This window comes from Macrobrachium rosenbergii, chromosome 1 (assembly GCF_040412425.1).
Source record: "Macrobrachium rosenbergii isolate ZJJX-2024 chromosome 1, ASM4041242v1, whole genome shotgun sequence".
NCBI classification, from domain to species: domain Eukaryota; kingdom Metazoa; phylum Arthropoda; class Malacostraca; order Decapoda; family Palaemonidae; genus Macrobrachium; species Macrobrachium rosenbergii.
In genome coordinates, this window is record NC_089741.1 from 18,272,756 (window position 1) to 18,289,098 (window position 16,343).

The following is a 16,343-nucleotide window of genomic DNA, read 5'->3' on the forward strand; positions in this document are numbered from 1 at the left end:
TAAATATCCTTATCATTTTAAATGCCATGATGAAATTTTACCTCATTTACCAAGTAAAAAAACTAGTTTTATATCGAAATGCCAAATTTCATCATCAGGCACCTTATGTATCCTATTGCTGACAGGCAAACTTATTATAATTTGAGCTTAGCATTAATTGCATTTAATATGAGAACCTGACGATTGGTCAGTCAGAAACGCTGTGTTTTGACTCCCGTAACCTTTCGTGACCTTCCCCAACCACATTCCTTCCCTTTTCATCGTGGTTCAGGCCTGGGCTACAAACGGGCCTGAAGTTGCCCATCGCGCTGTCGGAATGGTAAAAACGTCAGTGGCCAAACGTTTTGGGAAATACGGCCACAAACTAAACTTCTGGACAAGCACTACAGTACTCTTTGGTGATTGGTTCCGGTCTGAAACATATATTATGTATATATATATAGGCTATATGTGTGTGTATACATTATATGTATATATATATATATTCTGGTAGAGCATAAATAGTTTTGAGAAAATTTATACGGCATGTTATGGCCTAAAATCAGCATGTGAAAAGAGTATGCATTTCTTTTTATTACTGGAAGGAGAAAATAAAAATCCACACAAATCTGGAGCCCTTTATGATGTATATATATATATATATATATATATATATATATATATATATATATATATATATATATATAACATATATATATTCATAAGGGCTCCAGATTTGTGTGGATTTTTATTTTCTCCTTCCAGTAATAAAAAGAATTGCATACCCTTTTCACATGCTGATTTTAGGCCATAACATGCCGTATAAATTTTCTCAAAACTATTTACGCTCTACCAGAATAGGCTATCTGACCATGACTTCATTAAAAGGGCTGTGTAAGCTGATGTGAAGGTCATCATCCTTAAGGAAAATCATAGCTATACTAATTCTTTCTTGATTATGATGATGATTGCCCGTAATAATTTTGTTACACAATGATTATTCCCCGAAGGGGGATAGTGCCGTCATTGCACCTCACGCGGTATACTGCAGGCAATACTTGAGGTTCTTTGCAGCGTTCCTTCGGCCCCTAGCTGCAACCCCTTTCATTCCTTTTACTGTGCCTCCGATCATATTCTTTCTTCCATCTTACTTTCCACCCTCTCCTAACAATTGTTTCATAGTGCAACTGCTTTGAGGTTTTCTTCCCGTTACACTTAAAACCTTTGTACTCTCAGTTTCCCTTCCAGGGCTGAATGACCTCATAGGTCCCAGCGCTTAGCCTCTAGCCTAAATTTTTCCACTCCACAATTATTATTATTATTATTATTATTATTATTATTATTATTATTATTATTATTATGATTGTCTAGTTTTTTTTGAAGATTGGGATAATGATAAGCGGACTAACCGTAGTATTTAGCCAAAATTTGTTGAGTTTTCACTTACAAATCAAGGTCATAAATCTCTCAATATGCTCAGCATTTCATTATGAACTGACATGATTACCCAATGGCATATGGACAGCTATACTATTTTTGACTTTATAAAAACTTTTTCGTGAACGGGTTGATAAATTCTGCCACTTTTCGGACACCCTTGAAAAATAATAGCGAAACAGAATCTGGAATATGGGCAGAAAACAATATGAAATTTAGGCCAAAGGCCAAGCGCTGGGTCCTATGAGGTCATTCAGCGCTGAAACTGAAATTGAGAGTACAAAGGTTTTAAGTGTAACGGGAAGAAAACCTCAAAGCAGTTGCACTATGAAACAATTGTTAGGGGATGGAAGAAGGAGAATAAGAATGGAGGTACAGTAAAAGAAATGAAAGTGGATGCAGCTGGGGACCGAAGGGACGAAGCGAAGAACCTTACGTAATGCCAACGGTGCACCGTACTATCCTACAGGACACAATGTGGAAAAAAGGTACTATCCTACAGGACACAATGTGGAAAAAAGGTACTATCCTACAGGACACAATGTGGAAAAAAGGTACTATCCTACAGGACACAATGTGGAAAAAAGGTACTATCCTACAGGACACAATGTGGAAAAAAAGGTACTATCCTACAGGACACAATGTGGAAAAAAGGTACTATCCTACAGGACACAATGTGGAAAAAGGTACTATCCTACAGGACACAATGTGGAAAAAGGTACTATCCTACAGGACACAATGTGGAAAAAGGTACTATCCTACAGGACACAATGTGGAAAAAGGTACTATCCTACAGGACACAATGTGGAAAAAGGTACTATCCTACAGGACACAATGTGGAAAAAGGTACTATCCTACAGGACACAATGTGGAAAAAGGTACTATCCTACAGGACACAATGTGGAAAAAAGGTACTATCCTACAGGACACAATGTGGAAAAAAGGTACTATCCTACAGGACACAATGTGGAAAAAAGGTACTATCCTACAGGACACAATGTGGAAAAAAGGTACTATCCTACAGGACACAATGTGGAAAAAAGGTACTATCCTACAGGACACAATGTGGAAAAAAGGTACTATCCTACAGGACACAATGTGGAAAAAAGGTATTATCCTACAGGACACAATGTGGAAAAAAGGTATTATCCTACAGGACACAATGTGGAAAAAAGGTACTATCCTACAGGACACAATGTGGAAAAAAGGTACTATCCTACAGGACACAATGTGGAAAAAGGTACTATCCTACAGGACACAATGTGGAAAAAAGGTACTATCCTACAGGACACAATGTGGAAAAAAGGTACTATCCTACAGGACACAATGTGGAAAAAAGGTACTATCCTACAGGACACAATGTGGAAAAAAGGTACTATCCTACAGGACACAATGTGGAAAAAGGTACTATCCTACAGGACACAATGTGGAAAAAGGTATTATCCTACAGGACACAATGTGGAAAAAGGTACTATCCTACAGGACACAATGTGGAAAAAGGTACTATCATACAGGACACAATGTGGAAAAAAGGTACTATCCTACAGGACACAATGTGGAAAAAAGGTATTATCCTACAGGACACAATGTGGAAAAAAGGTACTATCCTACAGGACACAATGTGGAAAAAAGGTACTATCCTACAGGACACAATGTGGAAAAAGGTACTATCATACAGGACACAATGTGGAAAAAGGTACTATCCTACAGGACACAATGTGGAAAAAGGTACTATCCTACAGGACACAATGTGGAAAAAGGTACTATCCTACAGGACACAATGTGGAAAAAGGTACTATCCTACAGGACACAATGTGGAAAAAGGTACTATCCTACAGGACACAATGTGGAAAAAGGTACTATCCTACAGGACACAATGTGGAAAAAAGGTATTATCCTACAGGACACGATGTGGAAAAAGGTACTATCCTACAGGACACAATGTGGAAAAAGGTATTATCCTACAGGACACGATGTGGAAAAAAGGTACTATCCTACAGGACACAATGTGGAAAAAGGTACTATCCTACAGGACACAATGTGGAAAAAGGTACTATCCTACAGGACACAATGTGGAAAAAGGTACTATCCTACAGGACACAATGTGGAAAAAGGTACTATCCTACAGGACACAATGTGGAAAAAAGGTACTATCCTACAGGACACAATGTGGAAAAAAGGTATTATCCTACAGGACACGATGTGGAAAAAAGGTACTATCCTACAGGACACAATGTGGAAAAAAGGTATTATCCTACAGGACACGATGTGGAAAAAAGGTATTATCCTACAGGACACAATGTGGAAAAAAGGCAAAACACAAGAGATTCTTTAAAGGTTCGAAGCTATCTTGAGGTTAAACAGTTAAAATAGAAGCTCGAGTGATGGCAATAGCTGTGGATTTGTGGATGATATATAAGCAAAGAGCAAGACTATAGTTTCTCACGGAGCCGGAACTAAGGAGTCGAATTATAGGCTAAAAGTGTGGGTACAAATTTAATGAAAACTAATGTCAAAATATATGTAGGAAAACAAGAAACGGGAATATATACAGTATACACACACACACACACACACACACACATATATATATATATATATATATATATATATATATATATATATGTGTGTGTGTGTGTGTGTGTATGTGTATGTGTGTGTGAGTTGCTAATTGTTTCAAATAAATATCGTGTTAACACAAAATCTGTATGGTGATGTTTGAGTAGAGAATCACGTAGACACACATTTTATATATATATATATATATATATATATATATATATATATGTATGTATGTATATATATACATGTATATGTATGCATATATATATGTATATGTGTGTGTGTAGATATATAGGGAGAGAGAGAGAGAGAGAGAGAGAGAACACTAATACCCCTTAACATTAAATAAACTTACATATGCAAGTGAAACTGTCCTGAACTAGCACTCTTACCTCTGTCTTTATGAGGCAGATAAAGAGATGACAGGTTTCCTATATAGTTGTATACAAACAAATAAATATGGACAAGTCGCGTCTGTTGCAATTGAATTGGCAGCCTATATCGGGTAGCTCTTCTGTTGGAACGAAGACAGTCCGCTGCTGCAGGTGTAGCTAATCTAAATAGATTATTTTGTATTCAAGTTGCTTTTCCTCACTGGCCCTTCCCATAACCCCTGCTTTACTTGGCATTTCATGAGCAACCATCCCATTCACGAGAGAACTTGGAACAGCCACCCAGTAACAACAAACAGACAAAAAAATGGTGCAAAAATCGTCTCTACTTTTATCGCAACGCGTCCGGCCTCACTCGGCAGCTTGGGATGTAACATACTTCGTTATTTTCGAAGCAACATGGCCTTAATCCCCGTTCATATAATTTCTAAACTGAATTTTGTGGTTGGGTAGAGAATGTTCACACAAGGCACAATTCCTTCGTAAACCAAATACTGGAGTCCTTTCTTCTCCTCCTCCTGGGGGTGTTGTGCCACGAGTATCGATCTCCATACCGCCACTGCCAAGGTTGGTGGCGCCTGCCCTTAGTCATGGCTCTGTGGCTACTGCGATCATCATATGCTTCTCTGTGCCTACTGTCATTGCCTTACTCCCTTTCCCATATCAGTTATCAACGCGCTGACTACTAAAATGTTATGTGGGAATTACCAGCAACTGTATTTTTTACAAGTGCCTTCTGCAGAGGTAATATTCAATTTTAACGTTCGTGTCTGTTCGTCTTTTTGTGTTGAGTGAGAAACACCTCCTAACACGGCAGTAGCCTTGATCTTACGCCTAAGCCTTTCAATTCCGAAGGAAGATAATGCACACACTTTGGGAAGTGGCCGGTGAGCTGTGGAGGAGTAGGAGAACTTCCAAGCGAATCGTTCGGTAAAGGCAGGCAAACGAGTCCCCTCCGCCAGAGTTCTCCTCCGTCTCCCGCCCCCTTCCCTACTCCCGTATCCCTCGCAGAGAGAGAGAGAAAGAAAGAGAGAGAGAGAGAGGGAGAAACTCCTCCTCCTTCTCACTCCTCATCCGCTTGCAGTCCCTCGTACTTGGTCAGTGTGAGGTCGTCTTTGGTTGGTGACGGTAGTGCGTACCGGCGTCTGTTCTCTCTCTGTCGTTGCTTTTGATTGCATTGTATCTCGGCCAGACCCATTTTTCATTTGGATCCCTTTCGCCGTAACCAAGACGATCTTTACGCTCTTGGGTGTGACATGCAGTCTGTTGCCGTGATCTCGTTGTAAAAGGCCTAACCAGTGTTTAGGATCAATAAATAACGAAAGAGAGATACAGAAGAGAGAGAGAGGCCTTCATCGTCGGGTATATTCTGTCTTCGAAGCCCGGTGGTGTGTGTGTGTGTGTCTGTGTATGTAATTCAGTGGGGACCTGGTACTTGAATATGTATGCATACTGCATTGAAAATGGATAGCACACAGACTAGCCCGAAGGGATTCGTATGACAGTGGGATATACCTTGTCTATTTTCGGTTGTTTCCTGCTCGTGTATGGCAAACGGCGTTAATAAAGAGGATTTGTACAGAACGGCCAAGCCAGCGCGAGGGGAGTTTTGACAGCAGCCACTGCAATACGGATTTGCAGACTTATGTCATTTTTTACAATACGTCCTCGCCATTAGTCTGAAAGAAGGTAAGGAAATTACAGTTTGATGTTCACGATTTTTCTGATTGCGTGTGATCGTCTCTTGTCTGTTAGCCAATGGGAGTTTGTTTACGATTGCTGTCAGTTGCAAATACATTTAGGATCGTTTAGGCTGCTTAGTTTAATGAAATTTAGTGTGGCAATTATTCGCCATTTTACAGCAAAATGCACTTTCTTAGCCAGTGCTCAGTGTTGTTCGCCTAATGGCAAATCATGTAGGTATTCACGATTTTTTTTCTTGTATTATTGTTTTCTCACATTCGAGAGAATTGCACGCGACTGATGGCAATCGCAATGGCTTTTACTGCACCATCGTCAACTTTTGACAAATATCGTGGCCTAATTCTGCAAATTGTTGTATCTTGACAAAACTGTGCACAGCACAGTATTGTAGGCTCAGTTTTGAAATGAATCTCTCTCACTCTCTCTCTCTCTCTCTCTCTCTCTCTCTCTCTCTCTCTCTCTCTCTCTCTCTCTCTCTCCAGCAGGGGGCAAAAGGATAAGTGAGGGACTCCTCCGCTAACCCCAGGCACTAAGGGCGGCATACTTAATACCAGATTTCACCGGATGGCTTAGTCCTCATGCACTAGTTTTTTTTATATATTCATTTTACACATTTTTTACCAAGCCTTCTTTCGTGTCGACTCTGCCTATGCCTGTTATGTATAGCCAAAAGTATTTTTTCTTGCTGTGGGGAGCACATGTCATGATGACAACTAGCATCTCTCTCTCTCTCTCTCTCTCTCTCTCTCTCTCTCTCTCTCTCTCTCTCTCTCTCTCTCTCTCTCATCACCAAGTGTTCATAAATTAAACAGTTGGCTGTTGGTTGACGTTCCTAGTCACATAAGGTAGGATTTCATTAGTCCTATTTGGAATCAGGTTTTTGTGTTTATGCCATACTTTTTCCTAGGCTTGCTGTAGGCTGCTAGGCCTAAGACGTTCGCATGAGTGGAACTATGTGAACCACATGATGAGAAGAAGAATGTTGTGTTTAGTATTGTCGTAATAAGAATTAAGTGTCAGAGTTTAAGTTAGTCGAGTTAGGCCTAAATTGTATGTCGTGGAAATTGCTACGCAAGACTAGATGCAACGATGTCTTAATCATGTGTGGTGTTGCACTGGGAAGTAGTGAAGGTGAACTTATGAAAAATGAACCGGCTCAAGGCTCTCTCCGTGAGAAATTGTTTCACCTTGACTAGTTTTCATTGCCATAGGCTGAGATTGACGTATGTCAGCAGGTACCAAAATATTCTGAAAGGAAGAGAGTTCAGAATAGGCCATTAATAGAAGTGAAAAATTTAAGATTTTTTTTTCCAACGGTACTGAAAACTGGCGAAACACAGTTAATCGTAAAAAGTTGGCAAGGCTTAACTTATGTGTATTCACTTATTAAACTACGCTGACTTGTATGTTTCAAAAATTTTACACCATGGTCAAGATAATGTATTTTAAAGAAATTTTCGAGGTATTTTAATAACCATTGGTATAATTTGTTTGTGGCAGAGAGAAACGCGTGATTTGTTACTAAATCAAAGAGTTTTTACAAGAACTTGACTCCAGTAACCTTTCCAAGAGCAGTCGGTATTTAGAATTTTATAAAGACACGAGTAAGAGAGAATCCATTATTTAAAAAGTAATTGTTTTTGGGTTTTCAAATAACTGGCGTGTTAAGATAGCAAAAATTTCCGTAAGTTAAAGGTAAGAGATGAACAGGCGTTGGTGTTAAATGATCATCATAAAAAAATATATATAGCCTGTGTATGTATATATATATATATATATATATATATATATATATATATATATATATATATATATATATTATGCCTACACAATGCTTAAAAAAGTGCCCCCCCCCCCTCCGAAAAAGTGGATGAACTTTGTAATGTTTGTCAGGTATTATATTAATTTTACGTGTAATTTTTGTTAACTTAAGAGCTTGTAGGTGGTATATAGGCTAGTTGTTTTTTGTTTTTTTATATGCGGCCTTAACATTTACCTTGGGTTACTTTAATGAGAATGGAGATTTCCAGATTTTGCAGCCATGAATGAACCAGAATCAATTTAGTGGGTATGTGGCGTTATCGCATTTTCACACGGGCTAAAATGTTTGCACGAACAGACAAGCGTGTGTGTGTGTGTGTGTATAGTCATTAATAGATTTATTGAGTTGTCACTTATGAATGTGATTACATTGTGAAAGGCAATGATCTTGAAAAATAATTGTTAGGATTATCTTCCTAAGTAAAGCAGACTCCTCAGGAACACGAGAAAAACTGGTTGTTAGGGCCTCTGGTCTTAGACGGTTCTTCACTGAACAAACGAGTAATTAAGGATATGTGAATTTATATATATTTTTCGTTGATGATTAAGGTAGTCACTTTTCGTGCTTATGAGGGGGTCATTGGTAAACACAAGCGGATTGGAGGTGACTACTTTGTTACACACACAAAAATAAGTATAGATATACATGTATGTTGCGGGATTTTTTGTGTTTGTTGCTCTAATATAAATAGTAGTCGTTGGTATTTAGTTCAGATGCAATCCAAGAATTAGAGCCAGACAAAACTAAAGGAGTTGGAAAGCTAACTGGGAAGAGACCAGAGCGATTTAATTAAAAGATAGGGAGCAATGCAGCGGGTGGCTGAAGAGACGCCTGTTACCAAAGAATAAAAATAAATAATAAATAAATGCAAAGTTAGACTTATTGGTAGTACTTTGATTTTTTTTTTACCATTAGTAATGTTAGAACGATGTTAGCTAAAATCAGCAAGTTAATGGATTTAAATGCTTGCTCCTTATGAGTAAATTTGATTACCTTTTGAAAGATAATGAACTAGCAAAATATTGTTGTGGTATAGGACAGTTAATGAATGTTTTGTAATTAACCTGAAAAATTTGTCCTTGCAATGGTACATTCTCTCTCTCTCTCTCTCTCTCTCTCTCTCTCTCTCTCTCTCTCTCTCTCTCTCTCTCTCTCTCTCTCTCTCTCACCAAACGCGCAATTTCAGTTTTTCCATTTTACTTTTTGCATGAAACTCGACCTTAGTGTGTCACATGTGTCAGATTAGAACTCGTTCTTGTAGGCCTTCGTACCACCCGTGGTTCATATTTCGTTTATTAAGGGGCGGCAGGCTCCCCCCGTGGCAAGTGAATTTATGTTTGCAGAGTTTGTCGAGTTTATCATTAGAACGTTGTCAACTGGTGTGTGGTTAAGTGTGTGTGTGCACGTACACGTTCTCGTGCGCGCAGTTTCAGCAGCCTATTTGCTTTAGTCAGAAACAGTCACTGAAATAAGCCTATTATTAAAATTGCATAAGAGAGAAATCGACATTTTTGCAAAATGCATATTTTGAATTAGCAGTAATCGTCTGAATGTCAAACGTGTGTGTGTATTATTTACGAACAAAAGTGCTTTCCAACGAACGCTTTGATATGATTACCTCATTCACGTATAGAGGCTATGTGAAATACATTGCTGTCGTTACTATAGAAATCAAATCGATCAGGTACTGCGACCCCTAATGTACTGTGGCAATCTTTACTTTAGAGTGACGTATACCGTCAGAAATGACTAATATAAGATGAGCTACTGTCCTGAAGCTCAGATAAGGTATATTAGCCTACCGTCATTTTCATACTACCATAGGTCCCATTTGCGAGAGAGCTGCACCGTGAGCGGTATGGCAAGTCTAAACGTGGTGTTTTATAACCTTTGACTCTAGTTGCCAGAGTTCCACAATAAAATATATTTTATGGATACGCAGTTCATCAAACACGCATATATATACATTATATATATACATATATTTATGTATATATATATTGCGCGTGTAATTAGCTCATTTGCAAGGACAGTAACTCATGTTGTATTAAGCCAATACATTCAGATCATGGTAAGGTGTCACAGGTCTAGAAACTTTAGACGCTGTATGTGTGTTACACAGTTATAATGGCAGTCAAAAATGTAAATGACCTATTAATATACATAGCCTAATTCACAAGTCCTCCAGTTTTTCTCGAGAAGTTTGTAAACTTAAGTTTTATAAAAGCTTTGTTGGTGTGTGTAGTGGACGCAGCAAGCGCTATACTCCTTACTTGCGGAAGTGTATTGTACATTTGCTTACCTGGACTTACGTGGATTGGTTCAGCTAGTTTTCATAGTGGCAGGTATTAAGCTTCATCCATTTTTCATGGTGTTAGGAATCGATTTCCAGCGAATTTTCAAGTTAAGAGGAATAGCTTCAGCCAGTTTTCATGGTGTAAGCAGCAAAGTTTCAACCAGTTATCGGGGGGGAAGGTGAGTCCTTAGTTCAGCTAGTTATCTTAAGAAAATGAGCCTTAGTTTCAATAGTTTTAATGGGAGAGGACTCGAGTTTAGAAAATTAAAGGGGGAGAGGAGTCTATTAGTTTCATCTAGTTTTCAGGGGTAGAACATTCCTAAGAAGTCTTTTTAGCTTCAATAAATTTCCTTGGTTATTTTAGTGATGCAGATGCTCATACACCAAGAGCTACTCACATTATAACCTGTTGTCAAAGATCAAGGAAGAGTCTCCCTATTTTATCTTTCAGTTTAGGCCTACAGGTTCCGAAGGGCGTTTAGTTATCTTAGCCGAAAAATGTCTAGCATTATCGTGAACTGCATCGATGGTTAACGAAGGTTATCTGTCTTGTAAATAATCTCCGCTGGCTGAACAGGGAGGCGTGAAGGGACTGGCCGCACAAGAATTTGTTCATGGTTCCGTTTCTAGTAAGGTGTGGCAATAATAATATATACATATTCATATATACTTATGGTTTTTTTAGTCTATACGGATGAGGTTGTCATCCCAATTCCCCCCACCCTACCCCTAACGAGGGATGGCTCCAGGGCGGAAACAAAATAGCCACTGCCACAGTCACACTTCCACAGATTTTCGTTGATTAAATCCTTATATGGTAAACGTCCACATACACGGAAATTTCATGAGCAACTTGTCGAACTGCCCCCCCCCCCCACCCCCTTATTTTTCGTACACTCTGGCACAATACTCCCTTCATCTCTGTCTTGCTCATAATGTAGATGTATAATTGCGTGATTGTTGCTTCCTCTTAATTTAGTGTGCAAAGGTGTTTTTGTGTTTGATTCTGTCAAGGACGCTTGACATTGGGTATGGACAGTTGAAACTTACTTTGTTGTGGTCACTAAAACGTACGACTTGCGGACGCAAGGACGAAAATTTGTCTCGTTTCCCTGGTTGGCCTTTGTGATTTCGCCATGTCCTGGTAACAGCTAGAAGATTCCAATTTTTCTTTTTTTCACCTTTGTCAGGCTATGTTCCCAGCAGTTCTCCCACGACAGTTCTTCCAACCGTCTGCGTCACATACCACAGCAGTAGGCCTATTATATATATATATATATATATATATATATATATATATATATATATATATATATATTATATATATATATATTATATATATATATATATTATATATATATATATATTATATATATATATATATATATATATATATATATATTTTATTCGAGTAGCTGTATAATGACTAGTCATGCGAAACATAACGTTATTGTAATTTAAATTGGCTGAATTGTCGTTAACGCTTCCCAGAGAGTATCAGAACTAGATGGAAGATAAGTACAATACAGGTTTAGGTTTAGATATTAATAATGGATTCATTCCCTGGTGCGCGCTCTCCCACGCTTTCGAACCGAAACCGCTTTTGTTGTGCTTTTGGGTTACGTAGTTATATAGTGCATATGATTTTAGCATCCACTATTAAGCAAAGGGAACTTGTGCAACAGATGCATTATGCGACCAGGGCTGACAAAGGAAAAAATGATAGTGAAATAAAAAGTGGACGGGTGACGTAATTGCAGATCGAGTCCATGTTTCACTTCTGAAAGAGGCAGTGAAAGTAACAGAGGTCTCCGAAGACAGGAAGTTCAGGTGACGGGAAATGATTTAACTGCTGCTGCTGCTGCTGCAGCCCGTTCTCCCCCCCCCCTCCTTCCCTCCCTTATAGAGTACATCCCCATTCTCCCCTCCCCTCTTCCCCGACGGTAATAGTCATTTGAAAGTAATGGAACATTACAACGAATGAATGCAGAGGTCTTGATTGAGATGGTTATGACTTTTCATTTTCCTCCAAGGACAGACAAGAAATGGAGGGTAGTACTTTTGTACTTCAGCGAAGACATTATCGTTGATAACATTAGTGGATGTCGAGAGGTTAGTTGATTGGAGATACAGGTATCCATTTTAATCTTGCACGTAGTAGAAGGTTATAGGAATCAACTTGAAATTGCTCTTTTATGCCGCACACTCTTACGCGAAACTGTTTTTGCTGGTGCGTTTTTATAATAAGGCTGATTGAAAATTGTCGAAAAGATTATTTTCCTATATTAGGCTATAACGAGGAATTGTGAATGCGGTAGTTATCATGTAATATTCACCATGCACGATGTCGTCATAGAAAAAATACTACCAGGTACGAGTAGCCACAGTTATGTGTTGACTGAGGAATCCTGGACATACCGTTCAAAATTCACTAAGTGGCAAAAGAGACATTTCCTTGGTTATTCTCAATTTTTTTCGTAGAAAATTCTGTATGGTCTGTAAAAATGCGAATGTAGGAATCTTAATTGTTAAATGTTTAATTTGTCAAAATTTAGATAAATCTCTTTCCTGTTACACACAGTATTTCGATTTCTCTCACGAAGCATTTCGGGATGCTTCAGAGGGTTTCGTTCCGCATCAGAGCTTGATCTGTGTACTAGATATCATGTAGCTAAAAATCTTTTTTAACTTTAATAAGATGCTTAGAAACAAAATTTATATACACAGAGTAGGTTAATTCTGAATACACGGTGTTAATGTTAAAAAACTTGAGCACTCAAGTGGTCAGTTGTCGTTGCCATACTTCGGGTAATTATTATTATTATTATTCAGTAGATGAAGCGTATTCATATGGAACAAGCCCACAGGGGTCAGTGATTTCAAATTCAAGCTTCCATATAATATGGTGTTCATTAGGAAGAAATAAGAGGAAGTAAAGGCAGTAAGAGATACCACTTACTAAACAAGAAAAAATGAATTAATAAATCGGTAAATAGCTAAAAATATATCAAAATGCAAGAAGAATAGTATTAGGGTAGCAATGCATTGCATTTTCGTTTGAACGTCTGAAGTTCCAGTTGCACGAGATCCGGGAGACTGTTCCACAGTCCAACGGTGTGAGGAATAAAGGACATCTGGAACTGAGAAGTTCGACAGGAAGGCACATTTGCTGCATATTGGTGCTGCTGTTCTGAGAATCTGGTTGCTCTTGGCAGATAAAGGGGATCAGGGATCAATTGTGAATGATCTCTGTAGAAATACAACTTTTGAAAAAGTGACAAACAAGGGACCATTTGTCGATGGTCCAAGTCACTCATAAATGCTACTATTAGGAAACAGAAACCTACCACCACGGACCACTCTGTCTAAAAGAGACAAAACTCTGGGAGAAGCAGACATCCACACCGGAGAACAGTATTCCAGCAAAGGAAGTACAAATGACCTACAACAGGTTGCATTGATCTTAACACTTATAAATATACGAGGCCTTGCGAACAATACCTAACTTTCGTGCGGCATTTACTGAAACTTTCATTAGAGGTTTCTCAAAAGTGACATGTGATTCAGAAGTTACACCTAAAATAGTTAAAGCTTCACACTCATTCAGCCAAGTTCTATCCACCTGAAGGGGAGGATGGGGTGGGAAATCTGTACGAGATCTGCTAATCAATAGTGATTTCGTTTTACTGGAGTTCAGCCTCAGACCCCACCGACTACACCATTCCCGATTGAGGCTGAGAGCAACTTCATTTCTCATAAGTGGAGACTTGACTGCACCCTCAAGTGTTGCATCATCGGCATACTGATCAATCTTGTTTTCCAAGCCAACAACCATATCATTAGTGTACACTAAAAATAACAGTGGACCGAGAACACTGCCCTGTGGAACTCCAGATACAGTAGGTCTTGGTTCACTACAGATCCCGTACACAGCAACTCGCTGCTGCCTACCTGTAAGGAAATCTTGAAGTAATCCTAAAGCATATACATCCACTCCAAGATTTCCTAAGGCATATACACCCACTCCAAGATTTTGAAGTTTATAAATAAGCGCCTTGTGAGTTACTGAATCGAAAGCAGCCCTAAAATCTATTTGAATTACTCTGCACTCAAAACCCTTATCAAGGTTCCCTTGCAAATGGCATGTCAAGTCTAAAAGAGCATCGCAGGTACCTAACTGTTTTCCTGTATGCATATTGACTATCAGCTAACAATCCTGTAGGTTCCACATACCTACAAGTTTTTCAGCAACTCTGGAGAGCACAGGAAGAAGAGAGATTAGCCTGTAGTTCAGGAAGAAGAGAGATTAGCCTGTAGTTACTGCAGTCTGCAGATATGCCTCTCTTTGGAACAGGCACTGTATTACTAAGCTTGCGCTCATCTGCAAAGATAGTACGTCGACGTAAAAATCCTTAGAATCTACTAATCTTAGGAGACAACACACTAGAAATAAAAAAAGGGGAAGAAACCATCAGGATCTTCACCTAACTCAAGATTATCCAGAGTTTTCTTAACATCCCTGAAGGAAGCGAAATGTAAATTTTGTAAGAATAGGTTCAGGATGACGAAGTATCAGGGAGAGGGACAACCTCAGCTGATTGCTGAGGTGTCAGAATAATTGCCTGAGAGCGTGTAATTAAAATGATAAAGCTATTTCTCACCACTAAAAAAATATAAAATAAGTATAATTGTATTTATATATCAGGCTTTATCGTGAAACGTCGTTTAATGCAATTAAACCTACAAGCAGTAAGGAATGTAACCAGGCTTGTTGTTCACTTTAGTTCCGCCCTCTATATTAGTGTTATGGAAAGTATTTCATGCTCGATCACTTGAACTGAAATTCAAGCTTTTCTAACGTTATTCAAAGTATTTCGATCACACTGCTCGTCTTTGCTCATGGCTAAGCATTTTTTTCTTTTTAGAGGAAATTGATGGGCAAATTTAACCTATATTTTCCTCAGTCGTATGGGGGTAAAAGCGCTTCCATATTTTGTTCCTCACCAAAATTGAAATAAAAGTCCAACCATGCTAGCAATTAGCTATGCGCGGTGCACTGTATTACTAAAAGCTATTTGCAGTGTCCCTTCGGCCCCTAGCTGCAACCCCTTTCATTCCTTTTAATGTACCTCCTTTCGTATTCTTTCTTCCATCTTACTGTCCTCCACCCTCTCCTACCAATTGTTTCATAGTGCAACTGCGAGGCTTTCCTCCTTTTACACCTTTGTAACCGTTTCCTCTCAATTTTCCCTTCAGCGCTGAATGACCTCTTAGGTCCCAGTGCTGGCCTTAGGCCTAAATTGAATATTCGTGTATTCAGAAGTAAATAAATCATTACGATGGAAAACGTCAAAAGCCAGCAGTCAGTGATCCATAACTAAATGATATAGAATATCGGCATGTGATAACACTAGGTACGTTGCGATTTCCATGGATGGCAGCGCCAACACTTCCATGAGCGAACGGAGCATTCAAGTGACGGGCCACGTACAACTTTTGTGACTTTGCGTAGATAACGCATCATATAGGCCAGCTAAGGAATCCAAGATCATTCAGATCTGGCAGTAACCTTAGTAGGCCCTTTGAACATTTTTTCACCCACCGTGTTAACCTTTGACCTGATAATACTGCTCAAGACCTTGATACGGTACTGGATTTCCAGTAAGACTTTTCTGCCATGATTGATCTTTGCTGTAGTGAGATTTTATTTAATTATCAGTTAAACGCCTTTTGCAGCCAGTAATTCATCCTGATCGTGTCATTTTTTTGTTTATTTTTTTTCGTGTTGTTATAACCGATATTGTAGGCAAGTGTTTTTAGCCTGCATTAAGAGGTTCGTAGACTCTATAATGTCTTTCAATGTTTCATTAAGTTTTTTTTTTTTTTACTTCGAGCTTAACATTTTATGTTTATTTTCTATAGCCTTTTTATTTTACTTCTTCATCCGGTAGTGGTTTAATACATATCAAAGAAAAATCTTTGCTTGAAATTTTGTTCCTGGAGAATTGACTGCTTTCTCGAACCGCTCCAGAGCTCTGTTCATTATGATAGATTTTCTACGGCTAAATTTTCTCAACGAACAAAATCTGACAGCATGTAAATAAATGATAACAGCTGCTTTTATATGTATTAATAAACTAAAGAACTTCTA

General features: G+C 38.6%; 1 protein-coding gene across 1 annotated transcript in view; it reads left to right on the forward strand.

Annotated features, from left to right (window-relative positions):
• Nucleotides 1-5,390: 5,390 nt before the first annotated feature.
• The window catches only part of LOC136838659 (uncharacterized), a 178,124-nt gene continuing 167,171 nt past the window's right edge, over nucleotides 5,391-16,343 (forward strand). Inside the window, exon 1 of the mRNA XM_067104121.1 lies at nucleotides 5,391-6,059. The gene's annotated coding sequence lies outside the window, so the exon portion shown is untranslated. The remainder of the gene's footprint in view (nucleotides 6,060-16,343) is intronic.